General features: G+C 37.6%; 1 pseudogene; it reads left to right on the top strand.

Moving 5' to 3' along the window:
- Positions 1 to 6937: 6937 nt before the first annotated feature.
- LOC150021145 (S-formylglutathione hydrolase pseudogene) overlaps positions 6938 to 21797 on the top strand; it is an 86708-nt pseudogene continuing 71848 nt past the window's right edge.

Below are 21797 nucleotides of genomic sequence, written 5' to 3'. Positions count from 1 at the left end.
TTGTTTTAGGTTCCAACCTTAATCCATGGTAACTCCTTTTCACTTGCCAGATAATTAGGAAAATAATGAAGAATGTGCCGTATAAATATAAGAAATAATCAACATTCCGAAGAACAAAATTAAAGCTTAACATGATTTAAAGCTTATTAGCACGAGGATGCTAGCCATCCCTATATATCAGTGGTCAGGATCCTAGTGCTTAATGACCTCATAGAGGATGGAACCAGGTCAGCAGACTGCATCACCAAGCAGTTTTGTTTCACAAGGCAGGTGTAGTGTCAAAGACTTTTATCTGTTTTAGGGAAGTTTGTGTGGTGACTCAGTTTGTAGATTACAGTGTCTGGTTGTCTGTAAAGGTTGTAGAGCCAGAGACTAAAAGTGCCCACTCACAGGCAGTGTCTATGCTCCCCTTTGCCTTCACTCTCCACACCCCGCAACAGTCTGAGGGCTTGGCTCTCTCCTTCATGACAAGTGTCTGGTCACCCATCCCCAGAAAACTGAGTGTTTAGGGACACAGGGTACCTTGAAACATAGCCCAGGCCTTAGACACTGCTCTTCAGGTAAGATCATCTGAGTCAGAAGTTTCGTTAAGATAACCATATCTTAATGAATTCCAAAAGGAAAAAACATGGAGGAAACTTAAATGCATATCACTAAGTGAAAGAAGTCAGTCTGAAAAGACTACATACTGTGTGATTCCAGCTACATTCTAGAAAAGATAAAAGCATGGAAACAATAAACAGATCAGTGGTTATCAGGGGTTTTTTTTGTTGTTGTTTTTGTTTTTTTGGTAGCAATCAGTAGGCAGAGCAAAGAGGATTGGAGGTACAGAGGAAACTCCACCAACTCCCCTGCTTGTACTAGAAATGTAGCTGAGAAGCACAGAGAAGCTTAGGGAGGGCGGGGTCTGGTTATTGCTTGGCCATGGAGAGATTTGATGTTATAGGCAATGGTGAGTGGAAATCAGAGGTGTATAAAGGGGACCATAGCTGATGTGGCAGGAAAAGGCCACAGTGGTAGTATCTCTAAATTTATGTATGTGGGGGAAGGGAAGCCTTCATTGTGGTGGGAAGACAATTTAAACACTCTTTTTTAAAAAAAAAATTATTTATTTATTTGTTTTGCTTGTTTTTTTATTTTTAGAGAGAGGGGAAAGGAGAAAGAGAGGGAGAGAAACATTACTGTGTGGTTGTCTCTCACTCGCATCCCCAACTGGGGACCTGACGTGCAACCTAGTCATGTGCCCTGACTGGGAATCGAACCAGCGACACTTGGTTCACAGGCTGACGCTCAATCCACTGAGCCCCAGCAGCCAGGGCTACACACTGCTCTTAATGAGGCAAGTGAATCTGCCTCCCTTCTGGAGCACTATCTAGTCGTTGTAGCTGTTGTTGTAGCTGTTGTTGGTGGTGGTGTTGTTATCATTATCATCCTCGATTTGCCTCTACTCATGTGACAGCATTCTGCTTGGGAGGAAATGGTTTTCTATAGAGATAAGTAACCAGTTCCAAATAAGGGTCACAACCTAATTGCTGCTTGTGGACCTACATATCTTCTCTGCATATGTGCTGTTTACCTGAGGAGTTGTTTTTTTTTTAACCTGATTTTGGTAACTTTTAGGCAGGACTTTTTTTTTTCCCCCAACCAGCTCGAGGACCTATCACTTCTATACCTTGACTATTAATTAATTGATTAATTAATTTTAAAAATATTTATTTATATTTATTTTATTTATTTTTAATTTTAATTCATTCTTTATTGTTTTTCTATTACAGTTGTTCCATTTTTTGGCCCAATCCCCTCCAAGATGGCCCCCCCTTAAGTCCAAGACAGGTGAGGTCATCACTGACCAGGAACAGCAAATGCAGCGGTGGACCGAGCACTACCTCGAGCTGTACGCAACGAGGAACACCGTAACAGACACTGCTCTTAACGCCATCCCAGACCTACCAGTCATGGAGGAGCTAGACACCCCACCTACTGCGGCAGAGCTTGGCAAAGCCATCGACCACCTCGCTTGCGGGAAAGCACCAGGAAGCGACGGAATCCCTCCAGAAATCCTAAAGAGCGGGAAACCAGTCCTGCTACAGCCGCTCCACCATCTACTCTGTCTCTGCTGGAAGGAGGGTTACATCCCCCAGGATATGAGAGACGCCAACATTATCACCATGTACAAGAACAAAGGAGACCACAGAGACTGCAACAACTACTGGGGCATCTCTCTCCTCAGCGTCATCGGCAAAGTATTCGCCCGGGTCGCCCTTGCCCGCCTGCAGACCCTTGCTTCCCGTGTCTACCCAGAGTCCCAGTGTGGCTTCAGAGCTGGCCGATCAACAGTGGACATGATCTTCTCCCTACGCCAACTGCAGGAGAAGTGTCACGAGAAGCATAAACCACTCTACCTCGCCTTTATCGACCTCACAAAGGCGTTTGATCTGGTCAGTCGAAGCGGACTCTTCAGCTTGCTACGGAAGATTGGCTGTCCACCACATCTGCTTGCTGTGGTGATGTCCTTTCACGACAACATGCACAGCACGGTGTCCTACAACGGCGCAACCTCTGAGGCCTTCCCAGTCAGCAGCGGAGTAAAGCAGGGCTGCATCCTCGCGCCTACGCTGTTCGGAATCTTCTTCTCCATGCTCCTCCAATACGCCTTTAAGGACTGCAGCGAGGGTGTCTTCATTCACACCAGATCCGATGGCAAGCTCTACAACCTGGCCCGTCTACGAGCCAAGACCAAAGTCAAAGAGGTGCTCATCCATGAGATGCTCTTCGCCGACGACGTAGCCTTGACATCACACTCCGAAGAGGAACTCCAGCAGCTAGTCACTTGCCTTTCCCACGCATGCAAGGAGTTCGGACTAGCCATCAGCCTGACGAAGACGAACGTTATGGCTCAAGGCACGGGGACTCCCCCATGCATCACCATCGACGGATACACCCTGGAGGTTGTCAACGACTTCACTTACCTCGGGTCCACCATCTCGAGCTCTCTGTCAGTCGACTTGGAGGTCAATCGGAGAATCGCCAGGGCAGCCACAGTTATGGCCAAACTGAACCGGCGAGCGTGGAACAATTCCAGCCTCACTGAGAAAACCAGACTGCGCATCTACCAAGCCTGCGTACTCAGCACTCTCCTCTATGGCAGCAAGACGTGGACCACCTACGCAAGGCACGAAAGGAAACTCAACAGCTTCCACATGAGGTGCCTGCGACGCGTCCTGCATGTCGCCTGGCAGGATAAGGTCCCCAACACCGAGGTGCTGAAGCGAGCCAACATGAGCAGTTTGCATGCAGTTCTTAGTGAGAGACGCCTCAGGTGGCTCGGCCATGTCAAAAGAATGGATGCAGGCCGTATTCCCAAAGACCTCCTCTACGGCGAACTAGCAGAAGGCCAGAGGATGACAGGGCGCCCAAAACTGCGGTTCAAAGACATCTGCAAAAAGGACATGACACAATGCTCCATCAATCTCAACACATGGGAAGTTCAAGCAGATGACCGCCTAGCCTGGAGGCTCGTGGTCAGGCAAGGTACGTCACGCGCAGAGGCTGCGCGCAACGAGGAGGCGGTCCAGAAAAGATCGAGGCGGAAGCAGCGTCAACAGCAGCAACAACAGCCATCTGCCTTCACCTGTAACAAGTGCGGCAGGGATTGTCACTCCCTAGTCGGACTGCACAGCCATTCTTGGCGGTGCAGATAGACTCTCAAGAAGCTACGCCATCGACTCTCGAGACGGACGGCTGCTGACGACGACGATAAGAAGAATTTCCAGTCCTTTTTCTTCCCTTTTTTTTTTATCCTCACCTGAGAACACTTCATGGCTATTATTTATATTTTTATTTTTTAGAGGGCCGTATTTTTAATAGTTTATTTTTTATTGTATTTTATCCATTACCATCTTCCATCTCCCCCTAACCAATCACCACACTGTTGTCCCTGTTCATGAGTTTTTTACTCATTGCTTCTAGAGAGATGAAGGGAGAGAGAGAAACATGGATCCACTGCCCTGTGCACATGCTTAACCAGGGATGTGTGTGGCCAGCTGGTGATCAAACCCATAACCTTTCCACACAACCTGTCGGGGAAATGTGCCAACCAACTGAGCCACACCAGCCAGGGCAAGAATTTCCAGTACTTACAGAGAATTTGTGTGGTGACACATTTATGAGATTAAACAAAATGAAAACATAACCTCAAAGCAAAGCCTTGTGATGTCCTCTGTTCTGCTAGCTAGCCGCTTTCTTCTCCTGCTGTGGATGACACTGGGGAGCGGGGGCGCTTCTAGATTCTTGACAACAATGAGCCAGGGAAGAAAGTGCCCTGCCCTTCGACCAGGGTGCTGTCAACGTCACTAGGCAGTATGGGAATCTCTTGCCCATCGTTCTCTCCTCAGAGACTTTCCAGGCATAAATTAAAAAAAAAAAAAAAAACAGGCTCTGGAGGGGTAGTTCAGTTGGTTAGATCTGATAGACCAAGGTTCTAAGCTCCATCCAGATCAGGACACATACAGGAATCAACCAATGAATACACAAATAAGTGGAACAACAAATGGATCTCGATACCTTTCTCTGTCTCTTCTCTCTCTCTCTCTTTCTCTCTCTCTCATCTATAAAATCATTTTTTTTTTAATTTAAAGGAAAAACTGTTCTACCCACAATCTATTACCTACAGGTCTGGGCTTTTCCAAATTTATCACTGGAGGCACCAGATGCCCATTTAACCACCTTATCTCTGAGTTCTTCCCTAGACAAACAGCAATTAACTGACATCCAGACTTACAGCCACTCAACAACAGGAAACAACCTCATCCCTGTGTGAAACAATAATGACAAGGAAAGACTTACTCCCTTTATATATGAGAGGGACAGTGGAACTATAGTAAACACCCCTTTGGCCAGAAGCTATTGTTTTAATATTGTATATAAAATTAAGGCTATTGATTAAATAAAGTTAGAATACATCACTCTACGCATCCTCACTCTGCCCTAACAAACAGAGGTGTACACATTAGAAATGCCATCGGTTGATAGAAGTGAAACCAATTGCCTTAGGAAGAAATGATACTTGAGAAAAGAGAGGTGAGGGGATAAACACTCAAGTTCAGTACACAAGAGTGTAGTGTTCAGAATCAGATATTCTGGGATCAAATCTGTATTTTCCACTGACTGCTTTCTGAATAGAACAGGGTACTGAACTTCCCTGTGCCTCATTTTGCTCAGCTATAAAGTGGGGATAATAATGGTACATGCCTCATTGGGATGTTTTGAATGAGTTTAAATGAGCTAATTCCTGTAAAGTGCACAGAACTGTATTTGACACAGAGGAAGTTCTTGGGGATGGTTAGCTGTTATGAAGGAAGTTTTAGGAAAACACAGGGGTTAGGAGCATTTGAGTAAGAGCAAAGAGTCTTACACATCAGAATATAGCCAGAGGGAATCACCTCATTACAGTCTATGACAAATAATACTGGGTATTTTTAATAGAATTCCTGAATAGCTCTATTTAACAAAATGGGGTGGGGAATCAAACAGTATGTGTTTTGTAATCTTCTGTAATCTGTTTTTTTCACTTAATGGTTGGTGAACATTTTTCAGTGAAATTAAACATACAGTTCATCCTATGGCCATACCTTTTATTTGCCCATTTCTTACTATCCTACACTTAAGTTCTTTTCAACTTTTTGATATTAATAAAGAGGGAAAATATCAATATTTAAACAAACAAACAGAAAAAGCCCACTAACCATAGCTATTTCCATATAGTAGTGGAGATAGTTCTTGTTTAAGAAAATACCTGGAAAAAAAAACATTTGAGGATGAAAAATAACAATCCCTTCATGATCAAAAAAAGAGAGAAATTACAAAGAGGAAGGTGAGCTGCACTGCAGAGTAAAGGGGAAGAAATTGTGGTTTCCCTGGGTTTCCTGGGGCAATGAGATGAGGTTGGGCTGGAGAGGCTGCACAGGGGTACAGCAACTGTGAGGTGGGCTCTGTGGAGGACATACCAGCAAGACATTTCCCAAGAGGTAGGATTATTAAACTAGAGTCATGGTGAAATTTGACATTGACATTAAAGCTATTTCTGGTACCATGCTCTACTTTCCCTTGGTTATCCCTAGTCCTGATTATCTCTAAACAATACAGTAATATCAGTGTTAATATAGGGGGTTAAAGAAACATAGCTGTCTAATGTGGAGAAGAGCAGGTTACATAAAAGGTACACCAATTCTAGTAGTGAGATCTTAAGCATGTACATCAATTTCCATCTTAAAATGGAGAGAATGTCACTTATTTGATATAATTGCAATGTGAAGTTAAAATGTTTAGAAGATGGCTGGCAATAATACTGTTTAATATCTAATTTTAATAGATTTTAAAGTGCAGTTTTTACTAATAAATGTTAATGACAATGTTAAATTATATATTATATATACAATTTAATAAGACAGAGAAGTAGGGTATATTTTTTTAAATATATTTTATTGATTTTATTGAGTTGTCTCAATTTTTCCCCCTTTGCCCCCTCTAGAGTACCTTTTTATAAAAAGTTTATTCAAGACGCAAATGTATTCTTTGAAGAATAAGTTTTATTTGTTCAGAAAATCTGGTTATCTAGAAGTCATTCCCTGAAAGTAGCAGCTAACTTAAGTTCAGATATACTACTGTTTGGAGACTCTACATATCACTCTGTTAAATATGACACAATTAATTGTGAAAAGTTTTTTTCAGCCACTTATTCTTTCACTGGCTCTAAGTATTCATTTGTTCATTCACCATGGGGGTCAACAAATATTTATTGTGTAGCTACTATGCACCAGCAACGGGGCACTGTGTAGATATGCTCTGAGCTCTGTGTTTTGTTTAACTGAACATGAGGTTGCTACAGTCCTTTCCTGATGCAGAGTGTGTTTCCTCTGCTTGCCCGTGGTCATGAAGGATGGCTTGGGAAGATTTTCACATCATGCAGTATGGACTAAAGTACCTGGAACCAGGTACAAGTTAAGCCTCAAGTTACACGGAAGAAAGGGCAGAGGCCTCATTCTTTCTTCATCCAGCAGATGGGTGTGCTAGGGGAGGGCCCTTGCCACTGTGTTGATCTCTCTTCTTACAAGGCAAGTATACGAATAATGTGTGTGTGTATTTGAAAGAGAGAGAGAAAATCAGCCAAAGTGAGACTGTGGTCGCAATCAGAATACTAGGAGCAAAGGAGGTTAAATTGTACAGGTTTTTGTAGTAACTTGGGAAAGCCAACCACATAGCTTGGGGGGTTTATGAGAAATGTGGGTTACGCATGGTGTCTCCTGCCAGAGGAGGGCACCCTACTCCTGTAGACAGCGGTGCAGGGGTGCCAGCACCTCCAAGGACAGGAGTCACCTCTTCCATTGACCCCTTTCCAAAGTAAACAGGAAGCACCAGGATCATTTTCAGACAAATCGAGATTCTCCTGTGTGCCAGATATTATGCTGGGTATCAAGATATAAGAGTAAATAAATTGGATAAAAGCTCCTGCTGTCATGTAACTTGCCAACTACTGAGAGATACAGAATAATGGAATTATCTGAACATAATATCAATATTGTCTGAATTGTGCAAGTGATTATTTTACATTTATTTTAATGTATATACTAAAAGATATAACTAATACATCAGGTTTTTGTGGGGGGGGTTACTTATTAAATAATAAAACAGATAAAATTCAAATACATTATAAATTGCTCATGTGGAATATGAATAACTAAAGTTAGGGCAACACCATTTCCTGTAACTGAATCATCACAAAATCCTGTGGAGTAGGCATTAATATATGTTACTGTCAGAAATGGGACTCAAAGAAATCTAGAACACTCTTCACTCCCCAGAACCCATGTTCTCTCCACAGTCACACACTAATACCAGGAATTCCAATGATCGTCAAAAAATCAAATTTATGTAGAATTTTTTTAAGTGTTAACCCTATATAATCAACTTTCTATCTCACAGCCATCTTTGGTCATCACTCTGGATTGTTTAGGCCCTCTAGGAATCAATAAGCTCAGTGTCAGTAGCATTTACTTGGCCTATGCCTTTGCAGCTCAGAAACCTGAAGGTAGTTACCTCAAAACTCAGGAAAATGTCAACTTATAATAGGTGGCCCATGGAGAAGTTTTCCAGCAGAGAAAAAATCCAGGCAAAGAGGAATTAAATACATGAACTGAGAGAAAACTGCTGAGCTGGCTTCTATCGTCAAGTCATTAACCAACGCGGATTAGTAAACCCTTTCAAAACCACATCTGCGCTATTAAAGCTTTAAGGGCCATATGCCAAAGTGAAAATTAAATAAAGCAACAAAAAGACTGTGTCCAAAATATTTGGTTTTATTTTTACTGTACAGAGTGAGGCTCTGAACTTTAAAGCAACCACAGAGAGCCTCTGCCAAGTTGTGTCGGTTTCCCAGAATGCATTAAAGTGGCCACCATCTCTACAAATGATGTTTGCTACTGGATCATAAAATGACTTATCTTCTGACTTCTCAAGAAAACCTGTTAGCTGAAAATTTCATCAAACAATGTGAAATTTGCACATCAACTTCAGCATTGTCTGTTAAGCATGGTTTTAAATTCTGCAACAATGAAGATTTCAAAGTCCCTCATCATAATAGAAAAACCTCATTTCTGTCTTAATTACCTCTTTTTCTTCCAATGTTACTAAGTATTTCACTTCATACAAAAAAAAAATATCTTGGCTCTAAATTTTGTAGCAGACAAAGGCTCCATGATTAGATGATTCACTCAAATGCTGTTAGGATTGCAAAGATTTTCCTGCCCTGCTCATTGCCAGTGGAAAGAAGCATCAGAAAAAATTTAGTTCTAAGTAACTTTTATTATTGCAAAGTTACTTCAAGTGTTGAAGTTTAAACTGTTTTACAATTATTTTCTTAGTATATTATGTAACTTTGTACATGTTCACCAATTTTGGAAGATGATAAATCTGAATTATGGAATATTTGCTTTGTTTCTTGCATCTCTCTTTTAAGTATTGTTGGCAGCCGTCCGTCTCGAGAGACGATGGTGTAGCTTCTTAAGAGTCTATCTGCACCGCCGAGAATGGCTGTGCAGTCCGACTCGGGAGTGACACGGTGTCTGTCTCCTCCCGTGTTGAATCGACATCTTGTGATGACGCTGGAGTGTCCTCTCCAGTGAAGCTGAAGCTACAGAGCCTGGGCAGGGTGATATGGAGGGTCTGCTGTTGCCCATGCAACAGACCCCCCCTCTCTTCGCAGCTGAAGGATCCAAGGGAAAGACGGAGTCAATACAGCTTGGCTTCAGGTGCGCCGCAGGAGTTGCCGGTGTTGACTACAACGTCAAACCGCCTTAGGGACTCCGGCTCCGGATTTTCTGTCGGGGTTTACTCCCTTAGCCTTTCCCCTGAAGAGGTATGCCGCAAGGCAGCGGAGGTTTTTTTGGAATCAGAGTTTTCCTTCTCTGTCTTTTAAGTATAAGCAATCACTAAAGCCAGACATACAAAAATATTCCTAACACCCTCTTTCAATGAATAAGAATAATAAACTTTTCTGATTATTACAATAAGTATTTATTCTCGAGTCAAAAATGGTTTGTTCACCAGATTTAAAAGATATTTTTTGGCAAATTATTCTTCTTAATCATTGATTCATGTTAGTAAAAAAACCAAATTGGTGGACTAGTACATAAAAAAGCTTTTAATAGAAACATTTAGAAAAACTGGATAAAATATAAGGAGTTTAATTTGCAATATACTGCATAACTTGATAGAACAGTAAGGGGGGGATGTCAGGTTCTAAAGCTCAAGAGAGCTCTAAAAACCAATGGTGTATGTGCGAAATAACACTGAAGTCACCCTGGGAGAGAACATTAGTACTGTTAATCTAGGGACTTGGGTTATGATGCTGAGACCGGGACAGAAATTAACATTGGAACCATATACTACTTGAGACCCCACCAAAAAATCTTTATACTTTAATGGCTGCTCACTCCATGAATGGCTTTGGAATATGGGGGAAAATTATCAGATGCCTATGGAGGGATTTGCTCACAACTCAAACCACACAAGTCTAATGGATACAACTTAGTTTGCAATCAAAGTTAACATAATACATTGAAAAATGAGGCAGGAGACATAACAAACAAGAGTTGATCCTGTAGACTTATATGTGCTAGAACAATAACTCAGTTTCTAGACAAGCAGGAATCTTCTGTGGCAGAGCAATATTCCTTATGAGAACAATAGGAAAGGCTGAATAATAACAAGAATGGTGTGTTTGGAGGTATTACTGAAGCACTACAGATCAATGAAATTCAGGCGGGATCTGAATTTTAGTAATGGTAGAACCATGGGGAAATGAGATAACTGTTTGCAGCAAGTTTTTCTCTGGCACAGTTGCAGATTTGGGAACCAGGCAAAAGGCTAAGAATTTAGATTCTACCTGAGTAGAAAAATCCACCTAGGAATAGAAAAACTATCAGATTTTAGTGGCCTAAAAAAAATGGACAGAGAAAAGTATAGATGGTTTTCTTCTTTAGCCATTTGCCAAATTATGAACCTGCATAAGGAAAGAATCTGGAAGGCTGCCAAGAAGGGAGCTCAGAAAGGCAGGGCAGAACTTTTTGGAAATCCATTGTGCCAAGGAAGCAAAGATTGGAATCCAGGAATAACCAGGGAGAGGGGGCCGGCCCCATGCTCATGACAGCCTCCCAGTTGAATTCTCTGAAGTACTATGACCTAAGGCAGAGATGAATGAGAAGACTAAGCTCTACCAAAACTGCAACCCAATATGACTCAGCTTACTTTCTGATTGGATTAGTGTGCTCAGCCCCAACTCTGACTTGCAGAGGAAAGAGTAAATCCCAATGGGGGAATACAATATCACCTAAACCTCTACAATTTAATATACCCAGTTTCTGGCATTTAATCACAAATAACTTGACTCTTTTCAGTTTTTAGAGGCTGCCCACGTTCTTTGGTTTGTGGACCCACAATATCTTCAAGACTAGCAACCACATTGCTCTAACATTTGCTTCTGTTTTCACATCTCCCCTTGACTCTACTGCCTCTTTCTTTCATCTTTTAAAGGCCTTTATGATTCCAGTGGACCCACCTAGATAACACAGGATAACCTTCCTGTTGCAGAATCCTTAATTTAATGACATCTACAAAGTCCCCTTTGTAACATAAGGTAATACCTTTACATGATCCTGGAATTAGGACATGGACAATGTTGGGGGACCATAATCTGCCTATGTCAAGAGTACGCTAAAAACTAAAACAACATTGGATGTATTATACAGCAGATTAGAAAATATATATTGTCTGTTTACAAAAAGTATTGGTGAAGATGTAATGTAAAGGGGAATGTTTACACACTGCTGGTGAACATGTAGAATTTTACAGTCACCGGAGACTATTTTGACTATATAATTTCTTAGAGTCTATCCTAGAGAAAATATCCCATGTGCACAAAGAAACAAGTTCAAATTTATTTATTGCCATTCTGTTAGTAATAGTGGAAAAGGGAGACAATGTTTCTTTTTTTTTTTTTTTTTTTTATTGTGTGGTTGCCTCTCACTCACACCCCCAACTGGGGACCTGACGTGCAACCTAGTAATGTGCCCTACTGGGAATCGAACCAGCGACACTTGGCTCGCAGGCCGATGCTCAATCCACTGAGCCACAGCAGCCAGGGCGGAGACAATGTTTCTTAGTGAGAGAAAAGAAGTAACCATGATTTATTTTGTATACAATGGAAACCTACATATTAGATATAATCAATGAAATATAAATATAATATCTTATAAATTATTAAATAATATTCATAGAAATATATAAAAATCTAAAAAACATACAAAAATATTGAGTAAATTCTGGTAAATCATAGTAGAGCTAGCACCCAGCACTGGGTAACCTCCAGCTCTCTCCCTCTTGTCCTCTCATGGCACTGCTCCCGAAATTTGGTTGTAAAATTTCTTTCTGTTTGGTTATGGCAGAAGATGTAAAGAAAAATTTATTGACAAACCTATCCTAGAATGCCAATGCCAAGCACATTTCTTGTCACAATCAAATTGGGTCTCACAATACTTGCCTGGATCACACATCAGATTGCTACACCCTTCAAACTTGATTCAACTGCCAAACCATCCCCAGTCTAAGACATGCCTCTACAGTTGGTTAATTTTCCTCCATGCCAAGATCTAGAGCCGTGTGCTAGCTTCTTCTCTCTCACTACCCATAAATAACACTAGTAAATGAAGTAATACTCCAAATTTTAATATATGTTACCTTCAAAAACCAAGTTATAGCAACATGTCTTTTACCTCTGCAAAGATTTTCCTTCAAGCCCCAGACTGCAAGACCTCAGAAATTTCAATAAGAAAGCAAGCCCCTCTGTTTCCATGGAATTGATGTCCAGTCTCCTACCATACATTTTGCATTTTTCTTACCAACATATCTTGCTGGGAAACTTTCACTTGGTCTTCAACATTGCTGAAAGGAGAAATTTGAGGGGCTGCTGTATGGTTCATTGTTATCATAGTATCGGTCACTTACAGATTTAGGAAGTCACTGTGGAAATATTATCATTTGCTAAGTATATTATAACAATCATATACACAGAACATGAAGAATAGCCAAATAATGGTTTTTGAATACTAGTGAGCTACCCATGAAATTGAAATGGGTCAAAATCCCTTTTAATGATCCACATAAGTCTCAATTCTGACTGATAGACAAAAGGTATGGTGTAGGACCCAGGAATTGATGTCTGTTCAAGTCCAGTTCCAACAACACCTGAAATGTTCAATCATTTCTCTTTTTCCAGTTCATAGTTACTCAAGCAATGGCCACATGAGATTTTGGAAGAAACTTAAGAGGTTTTCAGTTCATATTTGTGAGATTTGTACCTGCTTCTTCCTCAAGAAATCCTTCCTCCTTTTTAGGTGTACTAGGTCTATAAATGGACTACAGTTTGAGATTTAATTGAACATCCATGACTCTAATTTAGGTTTCTATTCACCAGAATTTTTTTGTGTAAGTGATAAAAATCAAGTAGGATCTTGGCAGACTTCTCATTTTCTTTAGGACTAGGGATCATTAACTGATCACCCACCACTGTAAGATCACTGTGAGTCAAACCACTCTAATAAACACACCTATCCTTTTACCAGTTACTATACCATGTCCATGCCTCTGGCATTAAGGGCTGCTATAAAAACTCTACCACTCCAGAACCCTGTCTGCATTTGAAATGAAGCATCACATTTCAATGCCAGTTCTCCTACCAGCATCCCAAGTCAACAGAGAACAGTTTCCAGAGTGCTTTTCAAAGATAATGGGGCCGCTGTCACCAATGAAGGGAGTCTTTTAGAGTTCTCTTTGGAAACACAGAGGGGCAGGGGCTATAAATAAACATGTTGTATGTGAGCAATCCATTTCAAGTTGATATCTCCCTAAGTCTTCAAGTTCCTTTTCAAAGCTCCAACTTTCACATAAGGTACCCGACAAGGCTGTGAATTTAAATGCAAAATAGTGGCAACTGCAGGATCAAAAGCTGAATCTGGTTTTTATGTATTTCAGCCCTATGACACAATTGATAAAAAATATTTTGTAGCAGAGAAGTGGCTCTCTCTCTCTCTCTCTCTCTCTCTCTCTCTCTCTCTCTCTCTCTCTCTCTCTCTTGTACAGCAACTTTGGATTTTGAGCTTGTAATTCTTTTTAAATTGTCAGATGCCATGCACTGCCTCTGTATTCCTTGAATTCCTACATCCTTGCATATGGTTCTCTGGCTATGGTTTTGGTTCTCTCAAAGACTCTCTTTCTGTGACTACCACTTTGCAGGTGACTACAGACAAGAATTACAGGGCAGTTTCACAGTGCTTGCCAGAGCTTTCCACGTTAGCTGGATTTCAGAGCCTTCAGTCTGAATCAAACCACATAATCGATTCAGATGCCTATTTGCCTGAGGTTCTGTTTTCTACCATGACTTCTGGAGTCAGTGTCTACGTTAGTTAGGGTTATTGGTTGTAAGCAAAAGAAGCTAATTTTGATAGTTTAAGCAGAAAATGAGTTTCCTATAAGTGAGAGAATAGTCACTGCCACCAATATTGAGTACTTGACACTAGAGTTTCCATGACTGCCAGTGATAGAGTTTATAGCATCTGATACTGAAGGCACTTTTGTGACAAAAATTCATTCCTGGATGCAATTCACCTCTGAGACCCAGATGTTTAAGTACTGTACTGACTAGTATGGCTAGTAGAATAGATTCTTCTTGGAGCTTCCTTTTTTACATTACTCACTTCTGAAACAGTAAGACACCAGTGAATTTAATCGAATTTGCCTAGATCACACCCTTGTGCCTTAAGTCCAGGAGAGGCTGACAAAATGAATGTTCTGTTTCCTACTTTGAGGGTATTGAAAATGTAAGTAGGAAATTCTCCAAACATAGGAAAATTTTTTAAATGCCAGATAGCTAGAACATATAACAAGTGGTAGCTAGTACTGTTGTATACTCTTTTATTTTTAATCTTCTTCTGTGAATAATTTATGTCTTAAGAATGTTGAATATAAATTGTATAAAGTTCTCTGTTTTGTTTTATGGTGGTTTTGTTTTCTCTCACTTTCTTGCTTTATTTCTCTTTTCTGATATTGCTATAGTACTCAACTTTTTAAATATTTTTGTCATGTTTTAAACTTGTTTTCAGTGTTCACTATTAAGTTAACTTTTTAAAAGATTTTATTTATTTTTAGACAAAAGCGAAGGGAGGGAGAAAGAGAGAGAGAAAAACATCAATATGTGAGAGAAACATGGATCAGTTGCCTCTCACAACTCCCCAACTGGGGACCTTGCCTGCAACCCAGGCGTGTGACGTGACCGGAATTGAACTGGTGACCTTTCGGTTCGTGGGATAATGATCAACCCACAGAAACACACCAGTCAGGGTCCATTACATTAACTTGTAAAAACTGTGCTATTATCTCTCTATTTCAATCAAAGAAAAAATAATCTCCCATCATCAGGATAGGAATTTTAACCTACATTTATACTTTTCGTTTCACACTCAACTCATAGTTTTTATTTGATAAATCTGGAAATTTTATAACCAAATTATTTTATTTTTATTGTATATTCTCTTTAACAATAACATTTTGAGCCCTGGCTGGTGTGGCTCAGTTTGATGGAACATAATCCTATCAGTCAAAAGGTGGCGAGTTCAATCCCTGGTCAGAGCACATACCTCGATTGTGGGTTTGACCTCTAATAGAGGCACTTATGTAGGCAACGAATCAATGTTTCCCTATCTTTTTTATAAATTTAATTTTATTGTATTTTTTCCATTATCATTTTGTCTCCTTTTCCCTCTCTCTAAAAACAACAACAAAAAAATGTTCTGAAATGAGGATTAAAAAAAAATAAGAACATCTTCAGACATTATTTCATAACTGTTAACAACTTAATTTTTCTTTATAATTTAGATACTTAGTTGGTTTTCTTTATTAAGTAACTAGAGAAAATTTTTAGTAATATTTTTCAGGAAGTCTATTTGGGTTCCCTGCTTTCTATATCATTGCCTGCCTAAAATTTTGTTATAAAGCATTCACTCAAGAAATGCAAACTGAAAGGTTCTAGAATGCTTTGGTGACAATTAGTCTCTTAAAACTTTGAGGAAACTATTCCAATGTTTCTTGCATTTAATGTCATAGAGAGTTTAATAGCACCGTGTGTGTGTGTGTGTGTGTGTGTGTGTGTGTGTGTGTGTGTTTCTTAACTCCTTATTAGACAACTTGTTTTAGTTTAGTAAAGCTAGGAAGGAGGGTGTTTCAGCACCTGCAAACAAATTTTCTTTTGGTTCTGAAAATTCAAATTTTAATAAGATATATTTTAGATGTGTAATTTTTCTTCATTTTGCCTCTTATTAAAATCTGAAAATTTAATACTTTTTTTGTCAATGAACCTATTAGACTCTCTCATATATTGCTCATATGAATACATTACATATATATGGCAAAATTATTAAGTCATTTGCAGAAAGCTAGTCATTGTAAAAACCCAAATATCTTTCAATAAAGCTAATTAAATTATGTTTATAAGCACAAAACAGAATACTATGCATTCTGTAATAGAGTCAGAAAGATCTCAGATACTAATATGGAGTAATCACCCAGAAATAGTTAATTTAAGAAAGAAAGAAAAACAAGATGAATAAAATTTCACACGAAATACTATCATTCAGCTCAGAAAGGAACGATATGAACACAAATATGTATCTTCTTATCTTAAAACATAAACAAGAGAAAAATAAATCATCAAATAAAAGGAGTGGTTCATTTAAAATGAGAGTCAGAATAGAAAGAATCTACATTTCTTTGGATATATCTTGGCTTTGTTTTTTTTTTTTTACATTTTACATAGTTATAAATGAAATTATTTTTAGAGCAATCCCTGAAAAATAAAAGTTTGGGAGTAAACTTAATGTGCATTTAGTTAATGGCACAGAGATTGTTCCAACTAGATTTAAAGTACAGTAGTTTGGATATAACCTAGCAGAATATAACCCAAGAAGTAAAAGAAATTAAAAACACATTTCAGCGTCTCCTAACTCTGAATGTTAAAAAAAGGCAAGGGAAAACAACCAACCCATTTATAACAAATGCTCTAAACACCTAGATTATGGTTACCACATGCTATTTCTCATTAAAAGGAACCAGAAGAATGCATTGATTCCAGGTCTAGAACAGAAGTTTTACAAGGTGAGCCCAGTATACTGTGTCATACCACATAGCAAGGAAACTCTAAGACATACCACATAGCAAGGGTCATGTAAAAATGACTAAGAGTCAAGCTAACAAGGTTCATACTGGCCAAAGATGAAAATTTCAGCATTAATAAGATTACAAATAAAGTGGTTTGAAACTCATTATAAATACTTAAATCTAAAATTCTCCATGACATAAGAAATTAAGCATATAGGACATTATTAGTCAACCAACTCAGTTTTGAAACTAATAAAAAAATAAAAGAAACATACACCTATTCTGCCTTTCTTACATAGTTGTACCACAAAGTAACTAGGTAGTAACGGGGGGGGAATTTCTTTGGGAAAAATTCTAGCTAATAACTAAAAATGAGTGATAGAATTAGAATATCACTATTTTTCCAACTATAATGAGTGTAGGCATTGATCATCAACTGCTTCTAATATCACAAAAAGACAAAAACCTAGACATTGTGGGCATCCTGACAGAAGAGTACAATGCTACACACACACATATGCAAAATCAATCTTCTGTGGTCAAACCTCTATCTCCATTTATGAATATTTAGGAAGTACATAGGTTAGGAGATCTTTTTCTTTAACACACCAGGGAGACAATTTGCAAAACTCAGACTGGAAAATTCCAGAATTAAAAAGTATTTTTTAAATATCAAATTATTGCAAAAACAAAAAAAGAGATAGAGGGAAAAAGCCATAAAAAGATATGACACATATCAACCAATTCCTAAGTGCAGGCTTTATCTAAACCTAATTCAGCCAAATGGTAAAAAAGAAAATTATTTAATTATATTTATTGGACAATTATAAATTCAAACAGACTCAATATTTGGTGATATTAGGAGCTTTTATCAATTTATTTTTTAATTATAATAGTTATGCTTTTTAAAAGTTTTCAATTTTTTAGGACTAAAAAATGAACTATATATAGAGGAAATGATATGGTATCTGAGATTTACTTCCAGATAATTTGAAAGAAATTAATTTGTGTGTAGATGAAACACAGTAGGCTGAGACAGATGCATACATGGGGGTTCATTAACCTATTCTGTCTACATTTGCAATTTTCCATAATAAAAAGTTTAAGAGATGTTTTACTTTGTAAATCCTTCAATTCTGAAGATGTAGGTCTGATTTGAGCTCAACTTACTTACTATGTTTTTTTTCCTGTTCTGCCTCCTTAGTCAACTTTTGGAATTCTCATTTTATACATTTTAGATCTACTGAATCTATATGTATACCTTTTTGTGTTTTCTCTTATGTTCTTCTGTTTATGCTTTTTATTTAATTGAGTGTTTGAGCTTTCATTTAAACTATTACAAAATTAAACTAGGCTTTTCTTTAATATTCAAACTTTTTTCACTATTTTTATCAATATTGCATTTTCTATTGCATTTGTCAGCTTTAAAACAATTGATTTTCTCTTAACCTCATTAAGGCTATTTTTATTAACAGCTAACTAAAAACTAGGGTGGGCATCCTATCCTACTGGTATTTAAGAACTTGCCTTATGAAAGATGCCTACATGAGCATTTGAGGACCTAGTTTGTAAGACTCATCTGCATTTCCCTTCCAGAACTTCTTGTTACAACTTCTCCAATTATTTCTTTCCAATTTTCGAAACATGTGGCCAAATTAGCTATTGCCCATTAATTTATATAAGTCTCTACCTCATGACATAATTCCTCCCAGGCAAAGTGAAGTGGGTTGACATTGGTTTCACACAGAATAATCGCACAATGTTAGGCTGGTTAATTCTTGGGAAAGAGGGTTGTCAGGCAGCCAGCCACAGGAGTAGAGGGGTTGTGCTGGGCATTTGCTAAGCATTTTTTCTTTCACTATCCAAATCTCTTTTCTAACATCACCTCAAAATTTTCTTGGAGAAACTACTTCCAATTAAATTACTTTCAATAAAATTTTTAAAAATAAATTTTTTAATGAAAAAGCAAGGAAGATGTGGTACTGTAGTAGCTTTTCAATTTCCTATCTTTCCATCTAGCTTGCTGTGTACTAGCAGAGTACATGAGAGTTGGATGGAGAAGCTCAAACCAGGAATAAAGATTACATCGCACCACGCATTTCAAGTGTACTGAGAAACTCCAGTAAGTAATTAGCAGTTGGATCACACCAACTTTACAAAAATAACTTTAAATTAGACAAAATCAGTAGAATGAAACTCTAATAAAACATAATGAATTCCAACAACCAAATCTCAAAATAACTGCCTTTTCAATGGTATAATGTTGATTCTTAGCTATTCTTTTTAAATATTTTACATATATAATATTTTATTCTTTATCAGCTATTTTTATTGGTTTCTACAAGACTTGGAGATAGAAAGTATTGGAAATTGCACAGTTCTCATTATCTTCTTATATTTTCATATATTTATGCACACTTTTTATTCTTCAACTTTCAAATGAATTGTATTTTTAATTTTTTTTTTCATTTTTGATTTTTGATGTTAAAATAAGGAAGAGGGAGGACTAAAGAAAGGGAGAGAAATGTTGATGTGAGACAGAAACATCTATTGGCTGCCTTCCTCACGTTCCCTGGCTGTGGACCAAACCTGCAACCCAGGCATGTGCCCTGACCAGGAACTGAACTGGGGACCCTTTTGTTTGTGAGATAATGCCCAACCAACTGAGCCACACTAGCTGGGCTATATTTTTAATTGTTTTAAGAGCACTATTATGCTACCATGAAGTTGAGTGAGAACATAGTGAAATTTAGGTTGTAGTTCCAAGAGTACACTTGAGACAAAAATTTCTTTAGGCAAGCATGTGATTAAACCTCTAAAAAATATGAACTGCATTATAAATCATGATCACCGGTGGAAGTGTATTACTAGTCCTGCATAAAAGATGTCACACTTATTACTGCTACTGTGCATTGAAGTCCTCAACTAGGAATGGAGTTGAAATTCCCAAAATGTAAGTAAGTTAATCTTTCAGTCTAATGAGCAGATTTTTGTATCCATCATTTTTATATTTATTCTCATTTCTTATAGTTATGAATTATTAATTTTCTTAGGGCATTAATCCATCTGCCTTAAAGTTAGTTTTACATTCTAAAAATCTTTTCACTGACTGTCTTTGTTATAGATTGCTGAAACTGCTAGAAAAAAATTACAGTTTTACCATTTTTCCCTTGAATATGTGACCTGTTTCTAGGAAGGTGAACAATTTTCACATTCTCAATAATTCATATCTGTTCTTTAATTCTGAAATAGCTATGTGCAATCAAATGGGGAAAAGTTTTATCTACAAAATGGTGACATTTCACCCTGAAAATATTTCAGCATCCATGAACATCTGATTTTGTACATGAAAGCTGATAATTAAAGAATTATAAGTAGGCTCAAATTATTAAGTGGTTAGACTTCCGTTTTTTTAATTAAGATTTAATTCTCATGTTTATGGAAGTAAGAAGTTCACAATTAAAAACGACAACAAAGAATATACTAAACTTAAAATAAAACTGCTATCTTCTGTCCCTACTACAATTTCTCCTTGTGAACAACTAATTCTCAATCATAAGAAGCAATCACTTATATCTCTTTTAGATTATTTATAGGGTATTTAAGTCCATATTTCAAAATATCTAATACATTACTATTAATAATTTTATTTTTACACAAAAGAGGAAGATTAGCTCCCTTATGTGCCATTCTCTTCACACGTGCACACACGCACTTCCCTCTTCCCCATCCTTCAGTTATGGTTATATACTTTTTTGAATTAAAACAGTACTCCGTGTTTTATATTATTATGACCATGTAAATAATGTTCATAGTTAAACTGATAAGTATGCTAGTATTACATTTTCTTTCTTGTACAAACATTTGCTTCTCTACAGGTATACTCGCCTTATATTTTGTATGCTCTAAAATGTATTAAGATGTATATGAAGCACAAATTAATCACAAGTGCTCCAATTTTCTCTAAATATATCTATTCAATAGTCTAGAAATATTGTTTATTTATGAAAATATTCCTACTAAATCCTCCATCTACCTACTTCAAAATGCAGTGTTTGATCTACAGACTTTTTCCTAAAATGTGCCTTAATTTTTCTGAAAATCTCCTTCCTCTTTTTTAGTAGCTTTCTGAGAAAGGTTGTTTGGAAGGTGAAATGTTCAAGGTTTTACATGTCTAAAGATGCCATTATTGTACATTATTGATTGATTTTTAGTGTGGCTGAGTAAAAAATTGTCAGTTATAAATAATATTTTTTCATGATTTTGAAGGCATTACTCAGTTGTTTTTTAGTGCAAATGTTGGCAGAAATGTCTTAATAAAGAACCAGATATTAAAATGTTATGGTTTGCAGCCTCTATGATCTTTATTGCAACTACTTAACTCTACTGTGTAACTCAAAAACAGACATAGATAATTTGTAAATAAATAGGCACTGTTGTGTTCCAGTAAAACTGTATTTATAAAAACAGGCCGTAGTTTGCCATTCCCCATTCTAGATATCAGAGTTACTAATGCCATTATTATTTCTAACTCATTTACATATGATATTTTTTTCTTTTTAGAATCTTTGAGTTGTGTTCTTCATTTTGGCCTTGACATTTGAAATATCCAAATGACATACTTTGTCGGGTACTTCAGATTTGTTGTAGAAAATTTGGTGGGCTTTTCAAACTGGAGAATCTAGAAAAAGTTATAATTTATAATTTTCTCTCATCTCTTTTCTTTGCCCCCTCCTTCTGTAACTCATATTAGTTTAATGTCAGATCTACCAGATTTATCATTTTTTATTACTTTTATTATTTTTATTGTACTTTTTGAAGGATATTTTAAAATTTACCTCCCAACTCCTATTTTTTATTTATGCTATGATTTTTTTACTTTCTAAGAGTTCTTTCTTATTATCTGACCTTATATTATGGTCCCTTGTTATGATTTCATGTGTACAATATCTATGAGAATTTTAATTAAGATATGTATGTATGTGATTGTGTGTATACATGTGTGTCTTAGTCTGTTTGAGCAGCTATAACAAAAC

The sequence above is a fragment of the Furipterus horrens genome, unplaced genomic scaffold (genome assembly GCF_987537825.1).
Source record: "Furipterus horrens unplaced genomic scaffold, mFurHor1.1.pri manual_scaffold_1, whole genome shotgun sequence".
Lineage (NCBI taxonomy): Eukaryota > Metazoa > Chordata > Mammalia > Chiroptera > Furipteridae > Furipterus > Furipterus horrens.
The sequence above is the reverse complement of the archived record's forward strand: the minus strand, read 5'-3'. Positions and strand labels throughout refer to the sequence as shown.